The following is a 22,899-nucleotide window of genomic DNA, read 5'->3' as shown; positions in this document are numbered from 1 at the left end:
CCATTTCTATATTTAACCAGACCAAAGTCTGTCCGAGTGAAATAATATTGCATTAATACCTACAGTACCAACAAATCCTGAATTATTAGCATTGTTAAGGCCTCAGTGTCAAGACATGCTATGTGAAGTTTTGGGAGACTCACTAGAACAGTCTTGCAATGTATTTGTAAGCATCCAAGAGTTCACATGTCTTGAACTGAAAATAAGGTGACTCAACCAAGCGAACTGTCATTAAATCCAAACAAACACTGATAAATACAAAGAACCAGCCCTCTTGTAAGGAGGCAGTTAAATCCAGGTGTCACCTCATTCCAGATCTTTGCCAACTAAGCACACAATACTTAAGACACCAAGTACTCAACTGCCACGATCAGCAACATTATGTACGCTACCTACATCTTTATTGTGTCAAAACAACTTACAAAGGAAAAAAAAAAGTGATATAAAAATGGCTCCAACATTATCATGGTTTTTTAGTATTAACTGTAAACTCTTAGTTCTATTATCTAATAGAGTTAGGCAACTGAAAGATTCCTACATTTTTCATTTAGTAAAAAAATTAAAAACTGCTTAGTTACATTACAATCACCTTTAAAGTTACCACATACATAAAATAGCTCTGCAGGAAACTACACATTAACAGTGGTCTTTCAGAAGCTGAGTGGGAATGTCTTTGTGTAATTATTTTTGAAAATCAAATGGAAAATGGTTTCCAAATGTTACTTTATGCTGTATATCATTTATATGGTAAAAATTGAAAACAAAATTGTTTTTATTAATCCCCTAAATGAATACAAATGAGTTCGAGATTCATGACAATTTGGTATATCTAACAACTTCCATTATTGATTCGATTGATATGCCCCCTCTGAAAGAAGCATTCCTGAAAACCATTGAATTGTGGGAGCAAAATGATTTAACTTGAATGTAAAGTCTAACCAGTAATCCTGACAGTTTTAAATGTAAGTCGCAGGCTCAGCAGGATGGCTCAGTAGCTAAATCCTTGCAGCCAGGATCCCATACGGGTGCCAGTTCACGTTCCAGGAGCTACACTTCCCGTCCAGCTGTCTGCTCATGGCCTGAGAAAGCAGCAGAGGATGTCCCACATGTACCCACATGGCAGTCTCAGAAAAAACTTCTAGCTTCTGGCTTCAGATTGGCTCAGCCCCAACTGTCGCAGCCATTTGGAAAGGGAACCAAGTGAATGGAAGAACTCTCTCTCTTTCATCCTCCTCCCTGTAACTCTACTTTTCAAATAAAACTAAAATAAGGCCTTACAAATAAAGTTACAAAATATGAGAAACTTAGATATTGTAGTTATATATGCTGTAGTACTGGGCCACAAAAATGCAAAGCAGTCCTAATTTGTCATGGAAATAGGAAATGAATGAGAATATCAATGTAAAAGTACTTCAAGAAGTTTGTGGGAAAATCCTTATGAAAAATAGTTCTATTCTGATTAAAAATCTAAGCATAATTTTTTGAAATCAAAGCACAAATTTTTCATACTACATTCTCACACTTATTGAAATTCCTTCATATCAGGTTTGTGAAAATATTTTCATCAAAATGTCTTTCTTGAAACATTTCCCATCTCTCAACAGCAGATAAATAATTTCTAAAACAAAACAAGCGAACAAAAACAAACTCACAGGTATTGGTTCCAGGGGTCAGTGCTATGGCAAAGCACGTAAAATTGCATGCTGTAACACCAACATTCCAAATGGGCTCCAGTTCCCATCCCAGCTGCTCTACTTCTCATTCAGCTCCCTGTTAATGGCCTGGGAAAAAGCAACAAAAAATGGCCCGAGTGCTTGTGCTCTGCCACCCACATGGCAGACCCAGATAAAGATCCTTGCTCCTGACTGTGGCCTGGCTTACCTCTGGCCTTTGTGACTCCTTGCAGAGGGAACCAGTAGATGCAATATCATTCTCTGTCTCTCACTTTCTTTCAAGTAAATAAATACTTTTTAAAAAAAATTATCATGTCCATTGTTTCACAGATATACAACAAATGTTCTTTCTTCCCAACAGCCACACTCATTTTGAAGATGAGCAGATGAACTCAGATAGGCTAAGGAATTTTTCAAGCTTCCATCAAATGGCAGAGATGACAGTGAATCCCAAGCAGAAGATGACCCAAGTCCTTAGGACCCTGCACCAAAGTAGAGGAGTTCCTTGCTGTGGCTTGGCATTGGCTCAGCTCCAGGATTGTGGCCACTTGGGGAGTGAACCAGAGGATGGAACATTTTTTTGTTTATCTCCTCTCTGTAAGTCTGCTTTTCAAATAAAAATAAACAAAACTTAATTAAAGAGAGGCAGAAAGAACTGGGAGTCTAATGAAGCCTAGGATACGGTAAGATACACCTAAAAGTAGTAGAAGAAACAACTCTCCGTGTTCTTGGAGGTCAGGAATAGACCATTTTTCCATAAGAAAAGCATTTAACTGCAGCCAACATTATGTTATAGAAGGCAAAATTACTGCCTATAATGTTGGTATCCATATGGGTGCTGGTTCAAGTCCGAGCTGCTCCACTTCCAATCAGCTTCCTGCTAACTGACTGGGAAGGCATCATAAGATGGTCCACATGACTGGACCCCTGTACCCATATAGGAGACCTAGATGAAGCACCCAGCTGCTGGTTTCTACCTAGGCTAGAGGTGGCTGACATATACAACTGAAAAATGAAACTTTAGTTGGAAATATACGTCTGTGTGTCCCTCTCTGTAATTCCTATACTAAAAACTAATAAATAAGTCTTTTTAAAATAGTATAAAACTCCAAAATATTAGAAGTATATTAGGTAAAATTAAAACAAATTAGACATAGCAGGACAAAATAAAGGGAAAATGTGAAACTGAATTCATACCAATAGAAACAATCCAAAATGAAATAAAATATGAAAAAAAGCAGATTTAAATGAGCAGAGATCCAGTGAGTTATAGGTAAATTTCAAATTACTGAATACACATACATAACCAGAATTTTCAAAAAGTCTTGAACATAAGATTTAAAGAATACCAGCTAGAAATTTTCCCAATGTGACTAAAGTCATAAACTCACAGATTTAAACATATGAAAAAACTCAAGTTCAATTAAAAAAAAACTACAATAAGGCACCAACCAAGCTGCTTAAACTAATGGCAGGGCAGTTGTTTGGCACAGTGGCTAAGATACCACTTGTGCCAATAAGGCTAAGACACAGTACCCTCCAGGAAGTGCCAGAACGTGGGGCAGACCATATTAGTGTGGGCCGCAACACCAATCAGTTCACATGAGGACTGAGGCTGGGGGTGTGGGCCAGGCTGTGCTGGGCTGATGCACCTGCTGGCACATGCAAGAACCAAAGTAAATACAGGCTGGCTGGGCCAGGCCACAGCACCCTCTGGCAAGGTCCAGGACTGAGTGTGAGTCATGCCAGGCCAAACATAGTACTGCCTGGAAAGTACAAGATACAGAGCTGGGAAGAGGCCTGGTAGTAGCACTGTGGACATTCCACTGCTGGGTTGCAGCTCCTGCTGGTAGGCATGAGAGCTAGGGCTAGGGGTAGGCCAGACTGGTTAAGGCAGTAGCACTCGTTGGCCTATGTGCAGGCCAAGTCCTGGGGCAGGTCAGGTTGACCTAAGCTGGACCACATACAGGTCTGTAAAAGCTGTATGGGATGTAAGACAGACCAGGCTAGGCCACAGCACAGGCCAGAAAGCTGGGGCTTGGGGTGGGCCTGGTAGAGGTTACTATGTGGATCACCCTAGCTGGGCCAAGGCATCTGTTGGTGTATATGAGGGCCAGGCCTGTGGCAGGCTAAGTAGGGCTAGGCCTCAGCACTCATCAGTTCATGTGAGAGATGGATCTAGAGCAGAGCTGACCAGGCAGCTACATCCATTAGTGTATGTGCTGGCTGGTGCAGGTTACGTACCTAACATGACACTGCACTAGCTAGCACAAATCTGAGATTACTTCAGGAAAAGTTTTTGTGGGGACTCCCTAACTAGATCACCGATCTTGTCAAACCCCAGCCACAAGGAAAATCACAATGTATGTTGTTCAACCTTGGAGAGCATGTATCACGACAGGGCCTCCACAGTTGCTGATGACAGCATGCTTAGATGCACACGTGAGACACGACAGCCAGCTCATCTAGGCCATTGGACTGCCTCATTAGAAGATGGAAAACAAAACAGGTAGGACAATTCTTCTGGACAAGTTTTGCAGCAAGTGTCTGGGTCTGTGAATGCACTAAGCCAACAAACCTTGGAAAGATTTTCTCCACCCCGGTGAAATGAAGCTGACAATGTCTCAGAACTATCAAAACCACTCAAGTAACACCCTGGGAACATTCTTCCCCTCACTGGGGTCTCTAGGGTGTCATCAAATGACCGTTCCCTATCCCTGGGCACTGATACCATTTGAAAGCAAGGAACAGCCCACTCCTTCCCCAATCCCCTCCTGAATGCAGGAGAAAAAAAAGAACTGAACTGAAACATTTGTCCCACCCACCTTCTTCCATATTTTGACCCTTCCCATCCTAACTGGAGGCCTGAAAGTCCATGCAGCCTTCTCAACTATGTAAACAATATTAAAAATAAATATTTTTTAAAGATATCACTTGGGACACTTACATCTAGTACCAGAATGCATGGATTCATGTTCTGGCTCCACTCCCAATTTTACATCCTCCCAATGCACTACCTGGAAAGAAACAAGCGATAACTCCGGTAGCTGGGAGTTCTTAAACCTTGGCTTTAGGGTATCTTGGTTCCTGGCTTGGGCCTGGCCCCAGCTTGGCTGGTGAGGTCCTGTGGGAAAGAACCAGCGAAGGGGCCACCTATCTGTCTGGTTTTGACTTTGGTCTCGCTCTCTGTTTCTCTCCACCTGTCAAATAAATTTTTAAAAAATTTAAAACCAATTTAAAAAAAAAGTCTGAAAAGTAGTCAAAGGAAAATAACACACATTACACACAAAAACAATAATTACCTAAGATTATTTTGAAAACTAATGCAAGACAATAATGCCTATAAAGCATTGAACAAAAAGGAAAACCTCAATCTAAGATTTATATGGAAATAAAGATTTTCCAAAAATACAAACATGGAAGTATATATCATTAATTCAACAGCTTATCTCAGAAGAAATGCTAAAGAAATCCTTCAGGCAATCAGTAATGTCATTAAAATGAAACTCTGAATGTGCACAAACAAAATACATTTGCAATGGTAAGATTTTATACAAATACAAAATATTCTTTCTTATTTTTAAACTATTCAAAATATGATTTACTGTTCAAGGGAAGATGTAACTCATTCTGAGGTTCGTAACATATGTAGAAATAATATATAAGACAAAAATGTCACAAAGGCTGAGAGAGAAAAATGGAAGTATATACCAGTGTAAAATTCCCATGTCATAGAAGTACAATAATATTACTTGATAATACTGTGATAAGTTGTATAAGGTTGCTGTACATCTTAAAGCAACCACTAAAATTACTAAACCAATAAAATATTTAAGCAAAGTCATAAAATTTCCCAAGATATTCAAAATAAGGCAAGAAAAAAAAGGAAAAGAAAATTTTAACCTTATGGCAAAACAGAAAACAAGGGGGATTATCATATATTTAAATATAAGCACATTAATAATCACACTAAGTGTAAATGGTCCAAACACTGAAATTAACACCAGAGATTATGACACTAGATTTAAAAAGCAAGACATAATTACATGCAGCCTAAAAGAAATCCACTTTATTTTAAAAAAATATTGTTCTTTATTAGTGAAAGATTTTAAAAAATATAATTCATGATAAAATTAAGGGAAACCTATAGTGGCTAAAAGACAAAATCAATTCAGGGGAAGTAATAATACTAGAATAGACGAATTCTTTTTGAGTCACAGGGGAACAATTCATCAGAAAAAATTGGTCCTAAAACTTATCTACCTAATAAAAGTTTTAAAATGCAAGAGAGATTACCATAAAATTTCAAGAATTCTAATAAGAGTATTTAAAATAACTCTCCTTCAGTAAATGACAAAAGTTGACCAAAAAAAATAGGAAAAAAATAAGAGTTGAAAAATTTTGTCAACTAACTTTACAAGAACATGTTGTCCAACAAAGAATGCTCATTCTTTTGTGGATGACATGTAATATTCTCTAATACAGACCATCTTCTAAGCCATAAGGCAAGTGTTAATAAATTGCAACAAAATATGTTCTTCAGTAACAACGAAAATAAATTGGAAATCAACAGCACAAACATATCTGGAAAAATTGCCAAATACTAAGAAACAAAATAATATACATTTAAATGACAATGGACCAAAGAACAAATTAAAATGGAAATCAGACTATTTTAACTGAATGAAAATATCAACTAAATATATCAAAATATGGAATGCACCTAAAGCCAAAGTATGTTTATAGCACTAGCACTTACACTGAAAAAGAGGCTCCCAACTCAATTATCTCAGCTTTTGATTTAACAAACCAGGGGAAAAAAGCAGCAAATTAGAAGCAAAGTATGCAGTGAAAAGGAAATAATCAAAATGTAAAATAAATTATTAATAAATAAAACGGAAAACAAATAATAAATGCTGATATGCTGTATTCATAGTCATATCAGAGATGAGGATACTGGTATCACTAAGCAGCCCACATGTATTATAATCATAATAGAGGAAATGCTCAGCCCAGCAGTTGACAGCTTAACAGTTAGGACATCTGTTTCCCACACTGGAATACGTAGGGTGCAGTTCCTACCTCCACCTTTCAGTTTCAGCTTCCTGATAATTCATATCTTGAAAGGCAAAGGTGAAGGCTCAGGTGTCTGGGTTTCTGCTACCCATGTGGGAGTGTTGGGTTGAGTTCTACTCTCACTGAATCCCAGATGTTGCAGGCATTTGGGGGGTAAACCAACAGATAGAATCTCTCTTTTGTTCTATGTATTGCTCCCCTTCTCTCCCCCTCTCTCTTTCTCTTTCTATTTTCATTACTCTCTCTGTATCTATCTCTTCTTCTCTCTCAAATAAATACACACATATATACAATTTTTTTTTTAATTTTAAGGACTCTCTTTCATCTTACAAGATGGCAGGTTAAAAAAGCTCCAAAGCAAGTATTAAGAAACCTGAAATCAAGAAAGCTAATAATGCTAATGGCAAAATATAAATGAATAATCTCAAGGCTAAAAATACCCAAGAAAGGAAACCCAGCTCAGCTAAAATACTGTCCTAGTGAGAGAAACTGGGAGATAGTCCTGATCTATGAGATTCAGAAAAGTCACCTTAAGAGAAAGGATCTAGCTCCTAAATCCGGGACTGAAAAAAATAATGATAATAATAAGGTTTTTGCTATAGTCACAGAATCAGTTTTTGGTGACAGAAATGATGACTGGGTGGCCAAGCTTGATAAAATGTCTCAATACCAACTGGCTGAAGATGTGCTTCAGAAGTTGCTTGGTAATGGGTTGGGGGAGGGATGGACAAAGCAAACACTTGAGCCCACTTGTGAGGAACATCACTGCTGGCACCATTCAAATTACCCTCACCTGGTACTAGAGGTTCTGGTTTTGCTGAAGCAGCTGAGCCGCAGTGTGCTATTTGATCCTTGTAACTGGACTTCTTACCCTCAACTGAGTTCCTCTGTGTAGAACACAGCAGAAATTTGTCATTTCTACTTCCACAGAAATTGGTAACAACAGTGCAAAAATCTCAAACCATATCACTGGTGCTTATTTCAAGAACAAGAAGCTGCAGAGGCTCAGAACCAGAAGGGCAAGATCCTCCACATGGAGAAAGAGATATGCAAGATTGGAGTATTTTAAGATTGATCAACAAGTTGTGGACTTGCAAATTCTACCAAAAATCAAAGCTAATCCTCAGCTCCAGCTACCTGTGGTATTTTTTTGGCCTAACATATTTACCCTCAAAAATCAATGCCTTAAGTTTATTAACAAGAACCTAATTAAAGTAACATAACAAAAAGTTACAGAAAAAAAATCTCAATAAATGGGAATTACGAACCATTTCATGCTAACAGATTTGACTAAAGAGAAACATACTTACAACATATAACTTAGATGAAATAGATAGCCTAAGCAGTTCATATATTCATTTTAAAAAGTGGAATGTAGTTAAAAACCTTCCTACAAAGATATTCTAAGTTCATATGGCTTTGTGATAAAGTCTTTCAAGCACTTAAAATGACATGATACCTATCATATAAAAATTTTTCCAGAAAATTGAAGAGAAGGAAATTACTTCCTAAATCATTCTAATGAGGCTGTAGTAATCAAGTTATCAAGGTGATGGCATTTAAAAAAATAGACAAATGGATTAATAAAACAAGAAAATGACTATAGAAATAAACATATATACGTTTATATAAAAATATACCTATACATGTGTACACAAATGTGTGTGTGTACACACACAAAAAAAAAGGCAAGGAAATTCAATGCGGAATGTATATTCTTCCAACCAGTAGAAATACAACATTTGGATGCTTATGAGCAAAAATACAAACAAAAAACTTACCTCACCCCAGATACAAAAATTAACGAGATCTGACTAGGAAGCTCACAGTATAAAAGTTACCAAAGAATAAATAGGAGAAAGTCTTGGTGAAATTGAATTTTGGAGCTTTCTTAATTGATTACAAAAAGCATGAAATATGAAAAAAATAATAAATTTAATTCATTCAGAATTGAAATATTTGCCTGTGAGAGAGTCCTAGACAAAGCTCCTGGCCCCTACCTTCCACCTCGCCTAATCCTGGCTGTTGCAGCCATCTGGAAAGTGAACAGGCAGATGGGAGAGAATGTCTCTCTTGCTCTCTCTCTCTGGCCCTCTCTCTATATAACTCTGCCCTTTAAAATTAGTACTCAAAAAAAAAAAAAACACTTAAATATTTGCTCATTAAAAAGACAATGAAATCAAGAGGCAAGTTATAGACTAGCAGAAAACATTTTCAAAACATATTTGAAAATCAAATTACATCTAGAATGCACCAAAAACTGTAACAATTAAATGAAGAAGCTACCAACACAAAAAAATTGCTACAGATTTTAAGATATATTAAAAAGATTGACACAAAATAAGCACATAAGAAGAGATTCAGCATCATTCATTAGAAAAATATTAAAACCACAATGAGGACCACTTCAAAACCACTGGAATAAATAAAATTGAGGCCTAAAAGTGCCAAATATTGGTAAAGATAAGGAATAACTGGAACTCAAATATATTGCTAGTATGAACGTAAGATGGAACAACCACATTTTTGAAAAAATTTGGAAGATTTAATGAAATTAAATATACATCATTTAACCTTGCCATTCCATTCTTACATATTTATCCAAGAGAAATAAAAGCATATATCCACACAAAGACAATGATCACAGCAGCCTCATTTTTAATAGCCAAAACTACAGAAACCCCATATGTATATTCAAATTGAAGAATATTTATGTAAATAAGTAGAATTTCAAAATAACAAGATGAATGAAGCAGACAAAAAGGAATATAGACCGTGAGATTCCACTCATAGACAATCCAGGAAATGCAAACTAAAACATAATAATGGCAGATCACTGCTATAGATGAGGTCAGAGAAGGAGTACAGAAACTAAGGGATCTGGAAAAATCATGAATAAACTATTAGGGATAATAGATATTCCCAACATCTTGGTTCTGGAAATGGCTTCACTGGTATACGCTTATCTCAAAATATATCAAATTTTGTGAAGTAAAGCATGCAGTTTGCTGTACTTCATTTATAGTTCAAAAAGCTTAAAAAAAATGTGTGCAGTAGATAACACTCTTTTTTTACATAGGTAAAACAGCTAAAACTCAAGGAGGTTGTATGTTTTGACTACCATCACAGTTGTCACACAACAGATCCCTGGGGTGGCAGGAACCCCCCACAGAATATCTAAAAACGTATAGGAAGCATTTGCTTTTTTAAATTCCACCTCATGTCCAGAATTTGATTTCTTATAGCATAACTGAATAAATGAATTATAGTAGTTATAATCTAAATGATAACATGGATGAGTAGAATCCTCTACAAGTCTTCTTAATTTTATTTTGCTATTTTGAAAAGTTTAACTTTTATTTCTTTTAACTTTTATTTCAATATGTCTCTCTTAACTAGTAAGTCAAACTGCCTTGCAGTATTCCCTCTTATCTTGAAAAATTTAAATAAAGAGGGCTGTATCTTAGCTATAATATTTACTACAATTATATCTTCTAGGGTCAAGGACAGAATGTAGTTGTGTAGCCATACTCTGCATGCACCTGCTTCATCTTCAGGAACACCATTAAAACTAATCACTGTGTTGAAGCCACCTGATAAAAATGCCATCTCTCTCCCCTCTCCCTTTCTTCCTGTAACTCTTTCAAATAGTAAATAAGCCTCTAAAAAGAATTCCATAATCTTTACTATCTTCACTTTTCTCGATTTCATGCTACCAGTGTTATATTTTATGCTTCTGAAATCAACAAGTCCTGCCTGTTCACTTCAGTTAGTACTGTTAACAGCTTTTGTCTTTATGCCTGTACATATCTGTATTGTGTATGTGTTTATGCAATGCCTCTGAATCCTTGAAGCAATGTCATCTTTAAGGATATCTTTATAAATGCATATAAATGCATATATCTTTAAAAATGCATCTTTTCCCCAGTCTTCCTTGGGAAAAAAAAATTCTCAGTTTTCAATAAAGATTTAACCAATGAGCTGGCCAGGGATCTGAACACTGACAAGATATTCAATACGAGGATTTCTCCCTTCTAAAAAATACAGTACTGTGACGGAAAAATGGGGACAAGGATTAAAAAGAAACAATAGGAATCATTTTCACTCCCTTCCATCATGCTTCCCACCACATACAATCTTATTCTTATTGATATCTTCTTTAAGCCTTTTAACTTCTACCTGAATTTCTACAATAGCATTTACAAGCTGGTTTTCTAGCTCAAGTTTTATTGTCCCCTCAAATCAACTCTACCAGCTACTGAATGAATTAATTTCTCAAAAGCAAAATTCCTAACACTAGAATATTTGACAGTGATGTCTCCCAGTCATCTAACAAATGCCTTGGTTTATTCTCACAAGGCATAATATGGTCACATTAAATCTTCCAGCCTATACACCATATGCCTCAGTCAACCTGAACCTCTTTGCTCCTTTTTCCATCTTTACCTGTTCCTATTTGTCTACTTCATACCTATACTCAACTTAACCCTCTCACTAACAGGATACTCGATACTCCCCTCTTCTCTCCTAACACCATTGACAAAATTCTGTCCAACTTTCAAAGAACATAAAAAAAAAATCTTCTTCCTAATTTACATTGTCTTAAGACAATGTATTAAATTCTCTAGATAATCATTTTTCTACTTAAGTACTTACATTCCTCATAGGTAATCATATTTCACTTATTTTGCATATCTCCTCTTCTGCATTCAATGCAATCTGATTAATATTGTCTCCTCCTTTGTGCCAGGCATTGGGTTGGTTAGACACCAAGTATAAAAAGGGAAACTTTAAGAACTATGCATAAATCTTAAATTTGTTGAGGACAGGGACTTTGAGCATCTGAATTTGCTTCCAATGCAGAATCCAATACCATGCTTTAACTACAGTTAATACGCAGTATATATCTATGGAAATGAATTCGCTTCCAACTGTTACTAAGAACTCTACCAGGAAGAAAACAGTTGCTGCTGGAAGAGGATTTGCCTTAGGTTGGGAACACAGATAATTACATCTTTAAAGTTGGAAGTTAGGTTGACTGCCAATTATACTGCCCACTTCTCATTATGATATTAAGCATGATTCCAACTAAATCAGGTGGATTCATGTGACAAATTCCCATATAGCCAAAGCTTCAAGATTCTAATTCCATCCTGGTAAAGACAGTTTAGGCTCACATTACAAAAATTTTGTTTCTTGTAGTTCCTTGGGAATGAATACATAAATGTGTATAAATATATATATATATATATACATACATACATATACACACACAAATACATATATATCAATTACTTGATTGTTTATTTAAATATTATCTCTTCAACATATCTTGGATATACCCACTTTCAATTTGACCAAATCACATCCGTAATCCTCAGTGTAGTGCCTTCAAGGCTACATAGCATTACTAAAAGCCAAGATAAATTTAACATTACTAAAAGCCTAAATCTTCCTGCACAATATGATCAGACAAACCTTGCATTTACTCTCATACTTATTACATTTCCTCCCTTTCTGAAAACCAGTCAGAAATAAACAAAGGGGTTTTTAAAAGATGGCACAAGGAGACAGGTGTTTTGTACATCCCACATGGGAATACCTCAACTCAATTTTCAGCTCTGGCTCCTAATTCCAGCTGCCTACTAAACACACTTTGGAAAGCACAATGCTCAGGTAGTTATGCTCCTGCCACTCACGTGAGAAACCTGGTTTGAATTCCTAACTCCTAGTTTCAGTCCAAGTCTTTGCCTGTAGCTATTATTTAGGGAGCAAATCAGTTGATAGGAGTGTGTTCTCTTTCTCTCAAATATTTTTTAAGATGGTACTAGAAGGTTCAGGTTATGGCACAGCATATGTTGGGCTGCTGTTTCTAACACTCATATCCCATTATCATTGTGCATCCATTCTAGCTTCATATTAATGCACCTGGAAGACAACAGTTGATCAGATTCTGGTTGAACACATCAAAGACTCAGATGCAGTTCCTGGAGTCAGACTTTGGCCTGGCTAGACCTGGATATTGCAGGCATTTGAAGAGGGAACCAATAAAGTCAATGAATCAATTTCTCTCTTCTCTTCTCTTCTCTTCTCTTGTGTCTCTCTTACTCTCTTTTTTTAAAAGATTCATTTTTTAATTTTTATTATAAAGTCAGATATACAGAGAGGAGGAGAGATAGAGAGGAAGATCTTCCATTCGATGATTCACTTCCCAAGTGAGTGCAACGGCCGGTGCTGTGTAGATCCGAAGCCAGGAGCCAGGAACTTCTTCCAGGTATCCCACACGGATGCAGGATCCCAAAGCTTTGGGCTGTCCTCGACTGCTTTCCCAGGCCACAAGCAGGGGGAAGGATGGGAAGTGGAGCTGCTGGGATTAGAACCGGCGTCCATATGGGATCCTGGCACATTCAAGGCGAGGACTTTAGCCACTAGGCCACGCCACCAGGCCCTCTCTGACTTTCGAAGAAATGAATCTTAGAGGCCCAGGACAGTGACAGGGCAAGCTAAGCCTCTGCCTGCAGTGTTGGAATCCCATCCCATAGGTGTGTCACTTTCAACCCGGCTCCTGGCTTATGACCTGGGCAAGTCCTGGGCCACATGAGAAACCCAGAAGGGGCTCTGGGCTTCAGACTGCCTAACTCTGGCTGTTGCAACCATTTTCTCTGATCCATTATCCTATCTATCACCTCATGATGGTAAACTAAAGCCAACATTCCCTCAGTTTGTTTGCACAGAATAGACTTCAAAAATGTTTGTGCTAAAATAATTCATATTTTAATTACAGTTTTCCACAATCTTTCTGAACTACCATGATATGTACAATCTGGCACGCAACATACAGAATTTAAAAAAAAATATTCTATAAAGGAAATAAAGGACAGAAGAGAGAGAAAAAAGGATGGGAAAGTAGAAAGGAAGGAGAAGACAAAGGATTCATTACACTACAAATCACTTTAGAAAAAAGAGATTCGAAAGAGCATCCCAACCCCCAAAGATAAAAACATCAGATTACATATTTGAAACCTAATTCACATAATTCTTTGTTGTAGTGGCTATAGGATATTTCTCAGTCATAGTTACAATGAAAGAGCTTTTCTCTTTCTTTTAATTTATTTATTATTTTCATTGGAAAGTCAGATCTACAGAGAGAGACAGAAAGATCTTCTGTCTGCTGGTTCACTCCCCAAGTGGCTGCGATGGCCAGAGCTGAGCTGATCCCAAGAGCTTCTTCCTCTGTGTCTCCCAGAGATGGGTGCAGGATCCCTAGGCTTTGGGACATCCTCTACTCTTTTCCCAGGCCCTCAGCAGGGAGCTGCATGGGAAGTGAACAGTTGAGACATGAACTGGTGCCCATATAAGATCCCAGTACATACAAGGCAAGAATTCTGGCTGCTAGGCTATCGTGCTGGGCCCAATGAAAGTTTTTCAAGATTTCCCAAACATGCAACTGATATTATATTTATATAGACAGATAGATAGGTATAGATAGATAGATAGATATAAAATTAGCTATAAAACTATTTTCATATACTTCCACAGTAATCTTACCCAGAAAAAAAAAAAAAGAAATATTCTTATCAGTTCTTGCCCAGGGAGACACATATTTCCTAAAATTCAGATAATTGTATTTGTAGTGTATTAAATTAAAATCAGTAAGCTTGAAATAAATTACAGGAAAAAAACTGTATAAATACTTTTAAGTTACAATTTTTGAGCAAAATAACTATTCCCAAATCCTGATAAATGGTCCCAAAATTCATTTTGTGATTCTACTTTAATCATTTTTTCTGTCACTTACTTGTCTTTTTTTCCCCCTTTCACTTACTGCAGCGAAGTTAGAGACTCATATTTGGAAGATTTGTCCAGTCATAATTTCTTCTCAAAAATGTTTCAAACTTTTCTGATATTCAATTTCCATAATTATATCCACATTGTTGACATCTCAATTTCTCAAATGGTGCCTCTAAACTACCTGTACTGTGACTGCAAGACTTGGAGGGGAAAAAAAAAACTTCTAACAAGGCACAGAATCAACACAATCAGTGGGTTTGAGTATTGCCACAATCAGGACAAAATTGAGAATATTTCCATTCATTAAAGTTTCAGCCAACAATGACTATACACTCAGTGCCAAAGCGAGCATCAAATTATGTGAGGCAAATCTCACCTTTAAAACAACCCATTCTAACCAATAATGTTATAAATACCTAACAACAAGAAAATGCAATTCACATGAGAAACAATACTTGTATATATGGATTACTTTTTTTGTTTTGTTCAATAAAATTCAAAAACATTATGGCAGTCATTAAAACCAAGCCATATGCTTATTATTAGCATGTCTTAGCTCTAAAATTGTCTAAGCAAGAAAATAGTCTATATTCTGTCTAATTCAGGCAGTTATAGGACTGAGGACTTGGGTAACATTAATCCTATTGCTTAATTATCTATGATGCCAGCATCAAAAAGAGAAAAATAATAATTAACTGTCAAACATACCTTTCTGTTGTGCTTGTGTGCTCCAAAAATATAAAAGAACCCAGAGGTGAAATAAAAATTGGAAATCTGCTTTTATTAATGAGTTCATTCACTTAAGTTTATATGAAACTGAGTTGAAAAGAAAAAGAAAGAGCTAACTCAAGTACAGTTTGTATCCAAAGAAAACTCCACCCACAGAAACTCTCTAGTAACATATCAAGTTTTAAGCCTGTACGGCAGAGACCATCTTTTCTTCTCTTGTAACTGCGGTGCCAAGACCTTAGTGCTAAGCAAACAATAATAACAACAAGCATTACATCATTTGTACAAAAAATTTCTTCAACTGATTGCACATTATGACTAAGTTTCTTTTGCCAGTCATCTATGGAAGATGCTGCTTTGGAAATTAATTTTTTCACAGAGCAATTACCTCTTATCTTTGAAAAGCCCAGCAAGAAATATGTGATATGCAGAAAGTACAAAATTTTTATCTTTACTTTCAATATTTAACTCACATTTTTCTGTTTTGCAGTTGGCCAAAATTTGGTGAAATCATTATCACTTATATCAACATTACAAAATAACATAAAATATGTATTTCAGACACAGCCAAATGCTGAAAGTAACATGCAAGGTAAAAAAAACTAAATTTTGCTAGTTGTTCAACCTTTATAAACTGGACTAGAATATTTCTATCAAAACACGTGACTATATGACTTGACTTTACCCCAAGTATAGGCTATATTTCACATATCAGTATTTCTTAAATTAGTAGCTAGCTGTACCTTACTTAGTACATTTACTGGTAGTCATAACTTCTAGATGCTTAAAACCACCACTCACTTCAAATAATGGCTTTATTTCACTTTCTCCATATACATTCAAGTCTTTTGGTATTAATCAAAGTTACATAAGAATACTGGCAGATAATTATGCTTATCTTGGTTAAAAACAAGATCATGTTTTAAGAAAACATTCAAATTTATTATCAGTTCTTTAAAAGTTGCCCAAAGTCCCACATCGTTTCCAATCTCAAGTTAGGAAGAATTTTTCCTCCAACAGGTACTCAATCATTTTAGTGTTGGCTCTCGTGCAGTTCTACTCCACCTTCACATGTTGCCAGTAAATTCGGCTTTACTACAGTACTCTAAAAATGTGCAAGAACAATAACAGCATCTCAAAAAGAGCTGTTGGCACTATATTAGTTTAGAGAAAATTCCAAACTGAATACTAGCTGTCAAAAAAAGTTGCAATAATTTTTTTGTCATAATATGTAAGCTATTTTAAAGGCATTTTGGGGTTTTACTGATGAAGAACCAAAGCCCCCAAAATGTAACTGTCCTTCTGAGGCTTTGGCTTTTTTTTTTTCAGTTCCAATAAATCATTAATAGACAACCTTCACCCTATCACCGGCCCCAATTAGGAACTGCCTTACGAGAGAACAGACAGAAAGACATTATTTTACTTCCTCTGTTTGCATCCAACATAGATCCATCTCACACCAAAGTTCACTGTACAATGAATACATGATGGTGAATTTCCAGTAAGACATTCAAACAGAATCAATACACTTCTCCTTTCCTGTATAAACCACAACCAAATTTTTAGAGATGAAAAGTAAACTAAAACCAAATTTAGACATGTTGTTTGAAATTAGCAAAGATGAAACACTTCAGTGCCAGACAAAAGCCCTGATTTTAAGAGTAGGTTTTTGCCTTCCCTGAAATGCCTAGCTCAGGCTGTGTATTTTTATGCCTGCAGATATTGGCATGTTTCACATTTACGATTATGACACACCAACTTATTTTGAAATTTTTCAAAATCTTCCACTGCGCATGTTTCAAGTGCTTCATGACTATCACTGATAATTGAGCAATTAACTTGAAATTACCGAATGTGCTGTGATGGCACAATATGTAGTAAGCAACATGAAAGAATAAAGAAGAGAGGAACTTGGTACAGTGGAGAAAAAAAGTAATAAAGACTATAATAATAATAGTAATGAGTAAGTTTTAATGGTCTCAGGTCTCAGTGGTTTAATGATGCCAGTAAAATGGTTTAATGAAACAAGTCCAGAGTATTACAGACCTTTTTAGAGCAGCTTGTTCTGGTGCTCAAAAAAAAAAAAAAAAAAAAAAAAAGGAAGCTTCTTTCTAACAGGTCTTGTGTAATATTCAGGGATTGGTCCAAAAATTAAGTGTGGGAGTTTCATTAGACAACAAGCACAAAACAATTATGTTTAAAATTCCTGACAGGCAGATTCTTAAGAAATACAAGCTTGCAAAAATAGATGTAAGGTCTTGCTTTAAGTGTAAAATAAACAGAACAATTCTAGAGTTAAAGATGACCTCAAGAAGGCATCAAGCCAGTATGAACACATTTGCAAATCAAAAACTAAAATAAATGGTTTGGCATCAAGATGGAAGAATGAAAATTCAGCTATCCTGGAAAAACCAGAATGCCTCTTCACTGCTCATCTCATCAAGGTCTGTAATACTGGGCTTTTCTGGCTAAAGCCATAGTGTGACCATAAAGAGTAGCTTTTTGTGTGTGTGCTTAAATTAGCCAGTGAAGCAAATTCCATAAACCTAAATCCTACCTTATTTCAGTGGCAGACCATTTCAAAGGTTTGCAAGAAAAACTAACAATTTATAAGTCAGAGGGAAAAGATTCAAAATTATAGCAAATAAAGAACACCATTAAAACATTTTTTTCCTCAAAATTCCATCAATATTGCTCCAAAACACCACCAGGAAATTAAATATAGTCCAGGCTATGATTTCAGGTATAAATAAGAAGCTAAATGTAGAGCTAGCATAAAGAACATCTAAGGATACTAATATACAAAATTTAAAAGCTTAAATGTAATGGATACATATATTCAGACACGTAAACTCCTTTCAATTAAACTAGATAGCTGGCTACAGTTCACAAATGTATAGTAGCTGTGTGTATTAACGTAGATACTTCAAATGTCAGTATATCTCTAATTAACATGAGCACACAACTGTAAAACTGAGAAGGCACAATTTTAAATTCCTTACATTCCCAGCATTAATGCTTTCATGGGGCAGCTCCCGTTGTCATGGAAAATGGCATTCAAGCCCTATTTGTGGATTTTCACAGCTCATCTTTTTTATTTACCTGCTCTATGTCAAGATTAGCCTGGAATAGTATTCTTTTTTTAAAGATAATGCACTTAGACCTACTTGTCTTTAAAATCACAGATGTTCTCACTGAGGGAGCTTTGGTCTAGGCTCTGCTCAATTTGAAACAGATTTCTTTCCATTTTAAAATATCACAAAGACATGAATACATGAATTCGTGATCTTTTAAAAAAAAAACTTTTTTTGTTTATCTTACTTATTTGCGAGGAAGGGGAGGCAGTGGGAGAAACGCCATCCAATGGCTCATCCTGAATCCCTCCAATAACCAGGAGTGGGGAATCAATCCCAATCTCCCACTTGTGGCAGGGACCCGAGTACTGAGCCAGCTTCTGCTGCCTTCTAGCGTGCGCATTAGCAGAAAAGTGAAATCAGTATTGGAACCAGGATGGGAATCCTGCCACTCCAACACGACATCTTAAACACTGCACCAAATGATTCCTTTTGTTTGTTTCTGAATTAATCTTTACAATTCAAAACATTTCAGCAAACACATAGTAAGAAAGGAGTAGGAAAAAGTCAGAGGGAATCAAACTCTCTAGAAATATGAAGAAGTGGTAGAAGGCTCTGCACAGTCTCTTCCTTGACTTTCTCTATATTTTTTAAAAATGTTTCTATAGTAACTAAGTGAACACTGGGACAGTGATCAAAAACAACAGAAAGAGGAAAAAAATGTCTGAAAGAGAAGAACATGGTGTTACAGAAGGAACGCTGCATTTATGTTATGAATTCTAGGCTGGATCCCACTACTGTGGCAAAATGAAGAAATTCTTACTCATTCCACAATTTTTGGAATTCAGTCCATTTAAGGTTTGCAAAATCAAGTGTCATACCAACTTAAGATACTGTTGTTATTTATTAATACCTCAAGCCTGGGGTTAGACAATGAGCACTTTTTATGCCAGACCAAAAAAAAAAAAAAATTGTCCAGAAACTCAGGGAAAAGATTGCTATTAGTTACCAAGAACAGAAACCAAGAATTTTATAAAAAGGAATTCATTATCAAACTACTAAAATAGCTTCAGTAATCCAAAAACCCAGAGTATATCATGAACTATATCTGCTTTGATATATATACATAAACATATATTCATTTATTACTGTATTAAAATTAGATGTCAGAAATACATAATTTTTCATTAAAAATGAAAAATTAAATGAAATTGACAAGCAAAACATGATATTCTTACACAATATCTACTTTGGGAAAAGAGAAAAACAGTTACTTAAAAGACAGCCATTTGCCTTGACAACGTTTTCCTCTTCTGACCTGGGCAGAGGATGTAAGTAGATAAGATTCCAATCGGTTCTCACACACTCTTGGTGTGGCCCATTCATTATGAATGTGCAAAACAATATCCCACCTTCCTTATCTCACACCGGCTTCTGCACAACTTACCAAGAAGCCTTCCCATGGCCACCAGGTATAACTTTCTGCCTTAGATCATGTAGCAGATGAGCAGTTCCAGGACATGGAAATAAGGGTACATAAAAGAACCCATTGTCACTGATACCATTTGCTTGTTCTCGGGCCAGATTGGACACACATTTCTATTGTTTTAGCTACTTCAATCTATCAGTATAGATGAGGTGCTGATTCCATAACAAATGAAAGAAGCAGAAACTCAGAACTGGCATTGTGACTCAGTGGGTATAGCCAGTGTTTGTGATGCCAACACCCTGTATGGATAATGATTTGAACCCCAGCTGCTCTACCTCCACCCCTGCTCCTTGCTAATGGGGCTAGGAATCAGGATAGCACCTGATTTGGGTCCCTGCCACCCATGTGGAAGATCTGGAGGAAATTCTGGGCAATTTACTTCCCCTGAGGTGAGCCCCAGCCATTGCAGCCATTTAGGGTGTGAACCAGCAGGTGGAAGACATTGCTCTCCCCCCAGTGCACCTACCCCTCTCTCTATCTCTGCCTTCCAAGTAAATAAAACAACTGTAAAAAAATTACAAGTGCAAATGGACTGGATGCCCACATTCATTCTATCTGATGTATCTTAGTCATATTAGCTGGCACTTTTCTATAACAAAAAGATTTTCAGTCTGGAGTCGGTCTTCACAAAGCTTGAAATCACTAACCAAAGGAACTAAACTAACATGTGGAAATGCTCAAGGCTAGTAATAACTGCTTTGGGCATGCATCACTAGCATGACTTCTACCTAAGTGGCCAGATAAGATCTTACTATGTGCTTTGTCTTTTTTAAAATTGAACTTCAAAAATAACCATAAGAGAACTGTATCAATAATGCTGCTGCTTCCAATTTTTAGTATTTATTCCTTTGTTAAGTCACAAGCAATCTTCAGCTAACTGGATGACTTCCGTTCATATTTAGTATATGTTTATCAGGATGTGAAGGAAGAAGTAAAGAACTCTGGCAACGGGGCCTCTGAGTGATGGAACCATAAGCTATATTACATTGAAGGTTACATTTGTCAAAAAAAAACTGGCAATCATGATTGTTATTTTAAAAACTGAATCATCCTAAAAACCTTTAAAGCAAATGAGTGAACAATTTAAGAGAAGAAAAGAAGCAAAAGACAAAGCAACTAAGGTAAAATTCAGACGGTGCCAAGTTGTTTCTCTTCATTTAGAGTTCTAAAAAGATTAGCTCAGCTTCCTAAGACCTCTGTTTTCACCAAGTCCTTAAAGATACTTCACATTTCTTTCTCTATCTACTTTGCCTCCTAATCCTCACCATGACACCTTGCACAAATGTTTAATTAAAATGAACCATGCAATTTATATAATTTTATATTACCTAAGAATGGGAACTTTAAATAATAAAACATAAATTGATACAATTTTGTAAAAATAACAATTTATTCATTCTTATACCATTACAAATATATTAAAATGTGTAACTAGTTTTTAAAAATCTGGCTCAAAAATGCTTATATCAAGTAATAATACCACATAAAAAAAGATAAACTTGATCTTAAGTTGTTGATGCTTTTCTGCTTAAATCACTTAAACTATAATTTATTATGTTTTTTTTCAAAGACTTTCCTAAAAGTATGTTCGCAACTCTTCTTTACAGCATTATACTAACAAAGAGTTTCCTATGTCTTTGCTGTTACCAAATGTAAGAGTCCCTTAAATGGAAATGCAGTTTCCAACAATGCACAATTAGAAATATACTTTAAACTCAAGTTATTTAAATACAGAACTATATTCACAGAAACATTTTTAATACTTGCTACATACTCTATATGGCAAACATATCAGTTAACTTACAGTACTTTAATAGATCTTAGAATTTCATTGTATTATTTTTCTTTAAATTTATCTTGTTTCCTGAGAGAAAGATACCTTTTTTCTTCCAAACACTGTTAAAAATATAACAGAGTTTTTGGGGATAGGAAACAGGGTAGAAATACCACAGTTTTGATCTGCATTACATATTCACCAAATGAGTCTTTGGCTCCTCAGCACATAATCTCCCCATGTACTGACAGCTCTTTGAATTCTGTATGATCTCACATCTTTCTAAGAGCACAGGCACGTAGCACTTTTCAAGTCCAGATAACCAGAAGATGTAAGAAGTTATCAGAGTAAATTATTCATGTGTATATAGACTAGACTCTTTAAGGTAACCCAACACTACAATGGAGCCCCCATCTCAAAAAGTAAGATATTTATTCTTTCGGCCTACTGTAGTGGGCCCTGCATTGTGCTATTCCGCTGCAAATTACAAAAACTCAATTTTTTCCCATCAGCTGCCACTTTTTTCTAATACTCCTCTTAAGAAAACCTTTAAAAAGAAACTAATAAAATTAAAACAGGAAGGAGAAGTTGAGAAATTGATTACAAACAGTAATTTTTTTCACTATGCGATGAGAAAAATCATAAAAGAAACCAATACTTACAATTACACACACAAAAACGTCAGCCCCAGCACCCAGAAATCACTGGTAATTTGCCTTTGAATTCATGAAATTGACCTGAAAATTTGGAGAGATAATGAAATGAAAAAGGATAAGTACGTTTGCATTTATGCATTTTATTGAAGTATACATTCTAAATACAAATCATTAATTTTAACCCAAGCAATTGTTCCCACTTACTCTGAAAATTCTTTTCCAAAATTACAATGCCAAAATAGTTATTGCATTGTTCTATATATAAGAAAACAATATCTTAGATAGCTCTTATAAAAATTGTCAGTCTAAAGTAAGTGGCTAAAAGGGCAAATAAGTAAAAACAAATGAGAATTTTCAATATAAAAAGAAAATAGGCTTATAAAAGGCTTATTTCGGGGCCCAGCGCGGTGGCGCAAGTGGTTAAGGTCCTCGCCTTGCATGCCCCGGGATCCCGTATAGGTGCCGGTTCTATCCCGGCAGCCCCGCTTCCCTTCCAGCTCCCTGCCTGTGGCCCGGGAAAGCAAAGCTTTGGGACCCTGCACCCGCGTGGGAGACCCGGAAGAGGTTCCTGGCTTCAGATTGGCATGGCATCGGCCCGTTGCGCTCACTTGGGGAGTGAATCATCAGACGGAAGATC

At 36.1% G+C, this 22,899-nt stretch overlaps 1 protein-coding gene across 1 annotated transcript in view; it reads right to left on the bottom strand.

Moving 5' to 3' along the window:
* Positions 1-22,349, bottom strand: part of SOX6 (SRY-box transcription factor 6) — a 472,980-nt gene extending 450,631 nt beyond the window's left edge. Inside the window, exon 1 of the mRNA XM_040989053.1 lies at positions 22,269-22,349. The gene's annotated coding sequence lies outside the window, so the exon portion shown is untranslated. The remainder of the gene's footprint in view (positions 1-22,268) is intronic.
* Positions 22,350-22,899: the final 550 nt, after the last annotated feature.

Source organism: Ochotona curzoniae, unplaced genomic scaffold (assembly GCF_017591425.1).
Source record: "Ochotona curzoniae isolate NIBS_2020 unplaced genomic scaffold, NIBS_Ocur_1.0 contig_517, whole genome shotgun sequence".
In the NCBI taxonomy this organism is placed as follows: domain Eukaryota; kingdom Metazoa; phylum Chordata; class Mammalia; order Lagomorpha; family Ochotonidae; genus Ochotona; species Ochotona curzoniae.
This window is presented reverse-complemented; position numbering and strand designations above follow the sequence as displayed.